Source organism: Mustela nigripes, chromosome X, assembly GCF_022355385.1.
Source record: "Mustela nigripes isolate SB6536 chromosome X, MUSNIG.SB6536, whole genome shotgun sequence".
NCBI lineage: Eukaryota > Metazoa > Chordata > Mammalia > Carnivora > Mustelidae > Mustela > Mustela nigripes.
Window position 1 is genome coordinate 14,825,021 of NC_081575.1, and position 8,077 is coordinate 14,833,097.

The 8,077-nt window shown below is 44.6% G+C and overlaps 1 long non-coding RNA gene across 1 annotated transcript in view; it reads right to left on the bottom strand.

Moving 5' to 3' along the window:
* Positions 1-8,063, bottom strand: part of LOC132006963 (uncharacterized) — a 13,442-nt gene extending 5,379 nt beyond the window's left edge. Inside the window, exon 1 of the long non-coding RNA XR_009401278.1 lies at positions 7,907-8,063. This is a non-coding gene — a long non-coding RNA (uncharacterized LOC132006963). The remainder of the gene's footprint in view (positions 1-7,906) is intronic.
* Positions 8,064-8,077: the final 14 nt, after the last annotated feature.

Genomic DNA, 8,077 nt, shown 5'->3' on the forward strand with positions numbered 1-8,077 from the left:
TAAAACTAGGGGCGCCTGGGTGGCTCAGTGGGTTAAAGCCTCTGCCTTCGGCTCAGGTCATGATCCCAGTGTCCTGGGATCCAGCCCCGCATCGGGCTCTCTGCTCGGCAGGGATCCTGCTTCTTCCTCTCTCTCTGCCTGCCTCTCTGCCTACTTGTGATTCCTCTCTCTCCGTCAAATAAATAAAATCTTTAAAAAAATAAATAAATAAATAAAACTTAGGAAAAAATTTAGAAAAGAAAAAAAAAGAATCAGACTAAAATAATCCATATGGCAAGAGACTCACTTGTGGGTGTCAAATTTTGCCACCAACAAGCACAATGCATTGATTCAGAATAAATGAAAAGATGGAAGAATGAATACCATGTAACTTACACTGTCTCTGGGAATTTGTATATATTTTACTTCATTTAGAAGTCAAAAGAGGATGCAATCAATGGGAGTAAATTTAGATAACCAGGATAATCCCACTTTTTTTTTTTTTTTTACAGCAGTAGAATCTGCATAGCTCCTGCCCATCCATCTTTGACGTTATGCCCCCGGTAGACAGGGTAGTCATTTTATGTGAGATAACTGAGGCCACGGGTAGCTAGTTTGCTTGTCCAAGTTCACACTGTAATAGAGGACCAAGTCAAAGGAAGGAAGCAGATCCCCTGATATCTAATTTAGTTCTGAAATATAATGGAATTAAGAGGAAGTGCCAGGGGCGCCTGGGTGGCTCAGATGGTTAAACTTCTGCCTTTGGCTCAGGTCATGATCTCACAGTCTGGAAATCAAGCCCCTGCTCAGTGGGGAGTCTGCTTCTCCCTCTTCCCCTACCCCTCACCCCTGCTGGTGCTCTCTCTGTCTTTCTGTCTCTCTCTCAAATAAATACACAACATCTTATTAAAAATAATAGAAGGAAGGACCAAGTGGTAATAAAAAAGAAATACACTCATTTTATGGAGCTGGAAATTCGACAGCAACATCAGCTATGAAACATGCAAGTAAAAGCTTCAGTGAAGCATATGAACCTGAAGTTGGGAGCTCTCTTGGGCAGGGGTGCACAGACAGATTCAACCATGAAATTCGTGATACACAACGTCACTCAAACGACTTTGGGAGAGGAGAGAAACACAAAGAATGGCACTTCACAGAAGTGGGTACTTCAGGGGCGCCTGGGTGGCTCAGTGGGTTAAGCCTCTGCCTTCCGCTCAGGTCATGATCTCAGGGTCCTGGGATCTCATGCCGAATGATCAGGGTCTCCGCTCAGCAGGGAGCCTGCTTCCCCGCCTCCCCCCCTCCCCGTCATCTGTCTCTCTTGTGATCTCTCTCTCTCTCTGTCTGTCAAATAAATAAATAAATAAATAAATAAAATCTTAAAAAAATAAAAGTGGGTACTTCGGCCTGCACTAAAGACAACGCGTAAAATGGACGAATATAGTGACTAGGTCTTTAATAGTTCCTTTTTTCCCTGGATTCTAACTATTTTGAGTTAAAGATATCCATGTGACAGTTCCCATCCTCTTTCCAGGTCTCTCTGGCATATATATACCCAAATTAAGGAGTGGAACAAAGGAATACTGTGGTCCAGTGAAATCATGCTCTATTTAAGCCATGTTTCTTTTTTTTTTTTTTAAAGATTTTATTTATTTATTTGACAGAGAGAGATCACAAATAGGCAGAGAGGCAGGCAGAGACAGAGAGAGAGGAGGAAGCAGGCTCCCCGCTGAGCAGAGAGCCCGATGCGGGACTCAATCCCAGGACCCTGAGATCATGACCTGAGCCGAAGGCAGCGGCTTAACCCACTGAGCCACCCAGGCGCCCCTAAGCCATGTTTCTAAATCAGCATATTGGGACATCAAAAAAAAATAAAAATAAAAAAAGAACTAATGTGCCACGGTAGGCAAGGGTGCCAACTCCAGGGGCCAAATCATACCTTTCATAGTGTGCTGACAGGGCTGGTCTAGCTTATCCCTGGGGCCTCCTGCCTTTAACTCACTTTTCCTTCCCAGTTTCCCCCAAACCTAGATAGGTTTCTTTCATACTGGTAGTGTAAATCTCATCATCTCATACCGTCCCTTAAAATCCTTTTCTGCACAGGGGGGACTAGCCAGCTCAGTTGGTAGAGCATCCCACTGTTGGTCTCAGGGTCATGAGTTCAAGCCCCACACTGACTATAGAGATTGCCTCCAGAAAAAATTAAAATTTAAAAATCCTTTGCTAGGGACGCCTGGGTGGCTCAGTTGGTTAAGCAGCTGCCTTCGGCTCAGGTCATGATCCCAGGGTCCTAGGATCGAGTCCCACATCGGGCTCCTTGCTCCAGGGCAATGGAGAGCCAGTAGGAGAGTTTTTCAGTTTTTTACTTTAGATAATTCTAGATTTACAGAAGTGTTGCCAAAATAGTACACAGAGGTCTCATATACCCTTCTCTGAGCTTCACTTAATGTGAACATCTTACGTAACTGTGGTACAATGATCAAAGGAAGAAATAAACATCCGTTCAATGGTATTAAGCAAACTAAGACTCTATTTGGCTTTCATCAGTATTCTCACTAGTGTCCTTTTTCTGTGCCAGGATCCAGTCTAGGCCCCCCACATTACACTGATTTGTGCAGTAAAGAATTATTTTTTAAATTTATTTTAAAGATTTTATTTATTTACTTGAGAGAGAGGGAGAGAGCAAGAGAGCACGGGAGTGGGAGGGAGAGGGAAAAGCAGGCTCCCTGCCAAGCAGGGAGCCCAATGCTGGGTTCCATCCCAGAACCCTGGGATCGTGACTTGAGCCAAAGGCAGACACTTCACCAAATGAGCCACCCTGGCACGCTAGCAAAGGATTTTTATTTTATTTTTTTTTTAAGATTTTTTTTATTTATTTGTCAGAGACAGAGGGAAAGAGAGTGAGCGAGCACAGGCAGACAGAGAGGCAGGCAGAGGCAGAGGGAGAAGCAGGCTCCTTGCTCTCTGTCTTTTGTATATGGCTGTTCAGTTTTCCCAACACCATTTACTGAAAACAGTGTCTTTTTCTCATTCTATGTTCTTGGCTCCCTTGTCATAAATTAATTGACCACATATATTTGGGTTCATTTCTGGGCTATTTTGTTCCCTTGATCTAAGTGTCTGTTTTTTTATGCCACTACTATACTGTTTTGATTACTGCAGCTCTGTAGTATAGTTTGAAATCAGGGAGCATGAGGCCACAAGTTTTGTTCTTTCTCAAGATTGCTTTGGCTACGGGGGCACCTGGGTGGCTCAGTTGATTAAGCATCTGCCTTCAGCTCAGGTCATGATCTCAGGTCCTGGGATGGAGCCCTTGCTTAGCAGGGAGCCTCTATCTCCCTCTCTCTCTGCAGCTCCCCCTGCTTGTGCTCTCTCAAACAAATAAATAAAACCTTAAAAAAAATTATTCTGCAGGCAGTATATGTTTTTAAAAAAAGATTGCTATTCTGGGTCTCTAATGGTTTCATACAAATATTAGGATTGTTTGTTCTATTGTCAGGTGGTTCTAGAAAAAACCTTATATTCTCTAAAACAAAAGGGAGCAGTGAGAAGGGTGGTATTGTTTTTCATTTTGGCCCATCTCCTTAATGCCTGGCTTCATAGAAGATAGCCAGATTCTCCTACTTGCTTCTGCATTCAATTTGTGGTGATATCACAGGTAACACAGCCTCAGGACTACCGCATATTCGGAGTTATTATGCAATTTTTCATCTTGGGAACACACTGGATGTGTCTCTGGATCCTTCCAGAGTTCTCGAACCAACCTTTGAGAACCTCTTGACTACAGCATTAACCTAGTGTTAACTGTGGACATAATGAGATATTTAGGAGTTAAAACTGATAGGATTTGGTGATGGATGGGTGATACTGCGGGCTGAGGCAGAGGGAAGGGTCATGCTGATTCACAGGCTGCTGATTTGCACAAGTGGCTGGGTGGTGAAGCCATGGCATTGGGAGAGGACTAGGTTTAGGGTGACAGAGAGAGAGAGAGATCAGGAGGGGTTTTGGGAACTGTTAAACCTGAGGAGACCCTGAGAGTTACAGATGGAGATTAATTTTTTTCATTTAAATTCAATTTAGTCAACATATATTGTATTGCTCGTTTCAGGGGTAGAATTTAGTGAGTCGTCAGTTGCCTCTAACACCCAGCTCATCACATCACATATCTTCCTTATGCCCATCCCCCAGTGACCCCTTCCCCCCCCCCCCCCCCTCCCGCATCCCTGTCTGTTCTCTAGAGTTAAAAGTCTCCTATGGTTTGTCTCCTTCTCTGTTTTTTATCTTACTTTATTTTTCCTTTCCTTCCCCATGTTCATCTGTTTTGTTTCTTAAATTCCACCTATCAGTGAGATCATAGGATGATTGTCTTTCTCTGATTGACTTATTTCCCTCAGCATAATACCCTCTAGTTCCACCTTTGTTGTTGCAAATGGCAAGATTTCACAAATGGAGATTTCAAGCATGAATATATAGCTCTGGAAAGGAGACATAAATTTGGGAATTGATGGCTTATGATAGAAGAAATTACATACAAGATGAGTACAGGAAGAGAGCAGAGGAGGGTCTAGGGCCAATCTTTGAAAAATGTCAACAGTTTGTAGTCTAGTAGAACGCGATAAACTACAGTTGCTAGAGAAGAAGCAGGTGGAGAGGTAGGTGGAAAACCAGAACTATGTGATGTTCGATCTAAAAGGGCTTGAAAGCCAAAGGAAGACAGCCCTTCAAGGAGAAAGTGCTCAAGAACCAAAAAACAACAAAACAAAACAAAAAAAGCAAGTAAAATAGCAGACATTTAATCTATCTGATTTGGTGACACAGATGTTGTTGGTGACATGAGAGAGAACTATCTGAGGGAAAATTATCAGGAGAAAAGCCAGATTGGAACAGATTGAGCATTGAGTAACAGGTGATGAAATGAAGGTAGTTAGGGGCGCCTGGGTGGCCCAGTGGGTTAAAGCCTCTGCCTTCAGGTCCGGTCATGGTCCCAGGGTCCCTGGGTCCTGGGCTTGAGAGTCCGGCTCTCTGCTCGGCAGGGAGCCTGTTCCCCCTGCTGTCTACCTGACTCTCTGCCTACTTGTGTTCTCTGTCAAGTAAAGAAATAAACTCTTTTAAACAAAAGAAATGAAGGTAGTTGGTATAGACAACGTTCTTTTATTTGATTAACTTTTAATTGCATAAGTAATATAGAAATATGTTTCTCCTTTATAAAATTAGAACGTTCAGGGGCGCCTGGGTGACTCAGTTGATTAAGTGTCTGCCTTAGGCTCTGGTCATGATCTCAGGGTCCTGGGATGGAGTCCTGCATCCAGCTCCCTGCTCAGCAGGGGGTCTGCTTCTCCCTCTCCCCTGGTTTGTGCTCTCTGTAGCTTGCTCTCTCTCTCTCTCTCTCTCTCAAATAAATAAACGAACCCTTTTTTTTTTTTTTAAAGATTTTATCCATTCATTTGACACAGAGAGCTCACAAACAGGCAGAGAGGCAGGCAGAGAAAGAGGAGGAAGCAGGCTCCCCGCTGAGCAGAGAGCCCGATGCGGGGCTTGATCCCAGGACCCTGAGACCATGACCTGAGCCGAAGGCAGCGGCTTAACCCACTGAGCCACCCAGGCGCCCCAATAAACGAATCCTTTTTTAAAAAAGAATATTAAATCTCCTTTCCTTAAATTGTCCTTTATTTATTTATTTTAAAGATTATTTATTTATTTATTTGACAGAGAGAGATCACAAGTAGGCATAGAGGCAGGCAGAGAGAGAGAGGAGGAAGCAGGCTCCCTGCGGAGCAGAGAGCCTGATGCGGGACTCGATCCCAGGACCCTGAGACCATGACCTGAGCCGAAGGCAGCGGCTTAACCCACTGAGCCACCCAGCTGCCCCCAAATTGTCCTTTATTAAAAAAAAAAAAAAAAGAGCATTACAGAGAAGACTAAAGTCCTCTGACCACTGCCATCAATTGTGGAGTTCTCACCTTCTGGAGGTAACCATTATTATTTCCTGACCTTTTCCATGTAGTAACATGTAGTGTTGTCTATAGTATAATTTTACATATGTACATGCATATACACATATGCATATACTGAGGCATATTTTACATATACCTATTTTCCATATAGTATAACATTACGTATAAAGTAATGTACTTTAGTGTTTTAACAGATGTGCTACGGATGTCACGTACTAGGAGAACATCAGTATTTATTCCACATTCCTCTACTGATAGTTACTGAAGTTGTTTCCACTTTTGTCCCTAGTTGCTAACAATCCTGCACACACACACACACAAATCTGCTTTATACACACTGGCCTGGGCAGGGAAGGCGACAAGAAGGGGAGGGCTCACTGAAGTTTTCATAGACACCACTTGTCCTTCTGATATTTTCACAGATACTACCAAACTGCCCTCCCAGATGGCTGTTCCAGGTTTTCTTCCCACCGGCAGTGGGAGTCTCACAAAAAGTACTAATGACCCACTGTCCCACACTTTACTCAACTCTTTTGAGATGTTTGGTTGTGGAGGGGAGGAAAACTAGCAAGTGGTAGCCAGAAGGGGATAAAAGACTGAGTTGGGGGAGGTTCTTTTCTTTTTTTAAAAATTTATTTATTTATTTATTTATTTATTTATTTATTTATTTATTTTTGTAGGTAAGCTTTACACGCAACTTTGGGGCTTTGAACTCACAACCCTGAGCTCAGGAGTCAAATTCTCCCGTGACTGAGCCAGGCAGGCACCCCAGAGGGGGTTTTATTTCTCTCTTTTTAAAGATTGTATGTACTTACTGAAGAGAGAGGGAAAGTCAGAGAAATCACAGAGGGAGAGGGAGAAGAAGATTCCCCACTGAGCAGGGAACCGGATGAGGGATTTGATCCCAGAATCCCGAGATCATGAGATCATGACCTGAGCCAAAGGCAGAGGCTTAACCAACTGAGCCACCCAGGTGCTCCCGCAGGGGGTTTTCTACATGAGAAAGGCTTGTGCATGTTTTGATGTGCTGGAGAAAGTTTCAGTTGAGCAGTGGTTGAATATATACAAGAAAAGAATTAATGACATAAAATTCCCAAGAAAGCAGGGGAGGTCACTGTCCAAAACACAGGTAGAAGAACTGGCCTTAAATGAGAAGAGCCATTAATCTTCCATTACATCGGTTCCCCAACTTGGTTGTGCAGCAGAGTTTCCTGGAGAGCTTGTCAAAGCACAGATTGCTGTCCCTTCTTCCACCAGAGTTTGGGATTCTGTAGGTCTCAAGGCAGAGTCTGCAAATGTGCATTTCTAACAAGTTCCCAGGCCCTGTCCATGCTGCTGTTTGGGGATGGAGGCTAACTACACTGGGGGAGCCACTGTCCTACCAGCAGGAGGGGAGGAAGGCAGGATGGGTAGCGATATGGAGATCCGCATGGTTTGGTAACCAGAAGATGAGAGATTACCCATCCACGGCCTTCTATATGTCTATGAAATAAGAGTTGAAGTCAAATATTGGGGCGCCTGGGGGCGCCTGGGTGGCTCAGTGGGTTAAAGCCTCTGCCTTCGGCTTAGGTCATGATCTCAGGGTCCTGGGATCAAGCCCCGCATCAGGCTCTCTGCTCAGCAGGGAGCCTGCTTCCTCCTCTCTCTCTGCCTGCCTCTCTGCCTACTTGGGGTCTCTGTCTGTCAAATAAATAAATAAGATGTTTAAAAAGAAAATATTGGGGCACCTGGATGGCTCAGTCGCTTGAGCGACCCTCTCTCAGTCATGATTGTAATGCCGAGCGCGTTGTACAGACGACCAGAGACACGAGTCAAAGCCAAACAGCCAGGGTCGTTTATTGCGAGTTCGAACCCGGACCTCTGCGCCCTTGTTGCCGGTGACGCTGAGGTGTCATGCAGAGTCAGTGCAGGGCTTTTATAAGCAGGTACAGACAAGTTTTGGGTGGGGTACAAACAAATTTAAAAAATCATACCTGGGGACGCCTGGGTGGCTCAGTTGGCTAAGCAGCTGCCTTCGCCTCGGGTCATGATCCCAGCGTCCTGGGATCGAGTCCCACATCGGGCTCCTTGCTCAGCAGGGGGCCTGCTTCTCCCTCTGCCTCTGCTGCCACTCTGTCTGCCTGTGCTCGCTCTCCCCCCCCCCC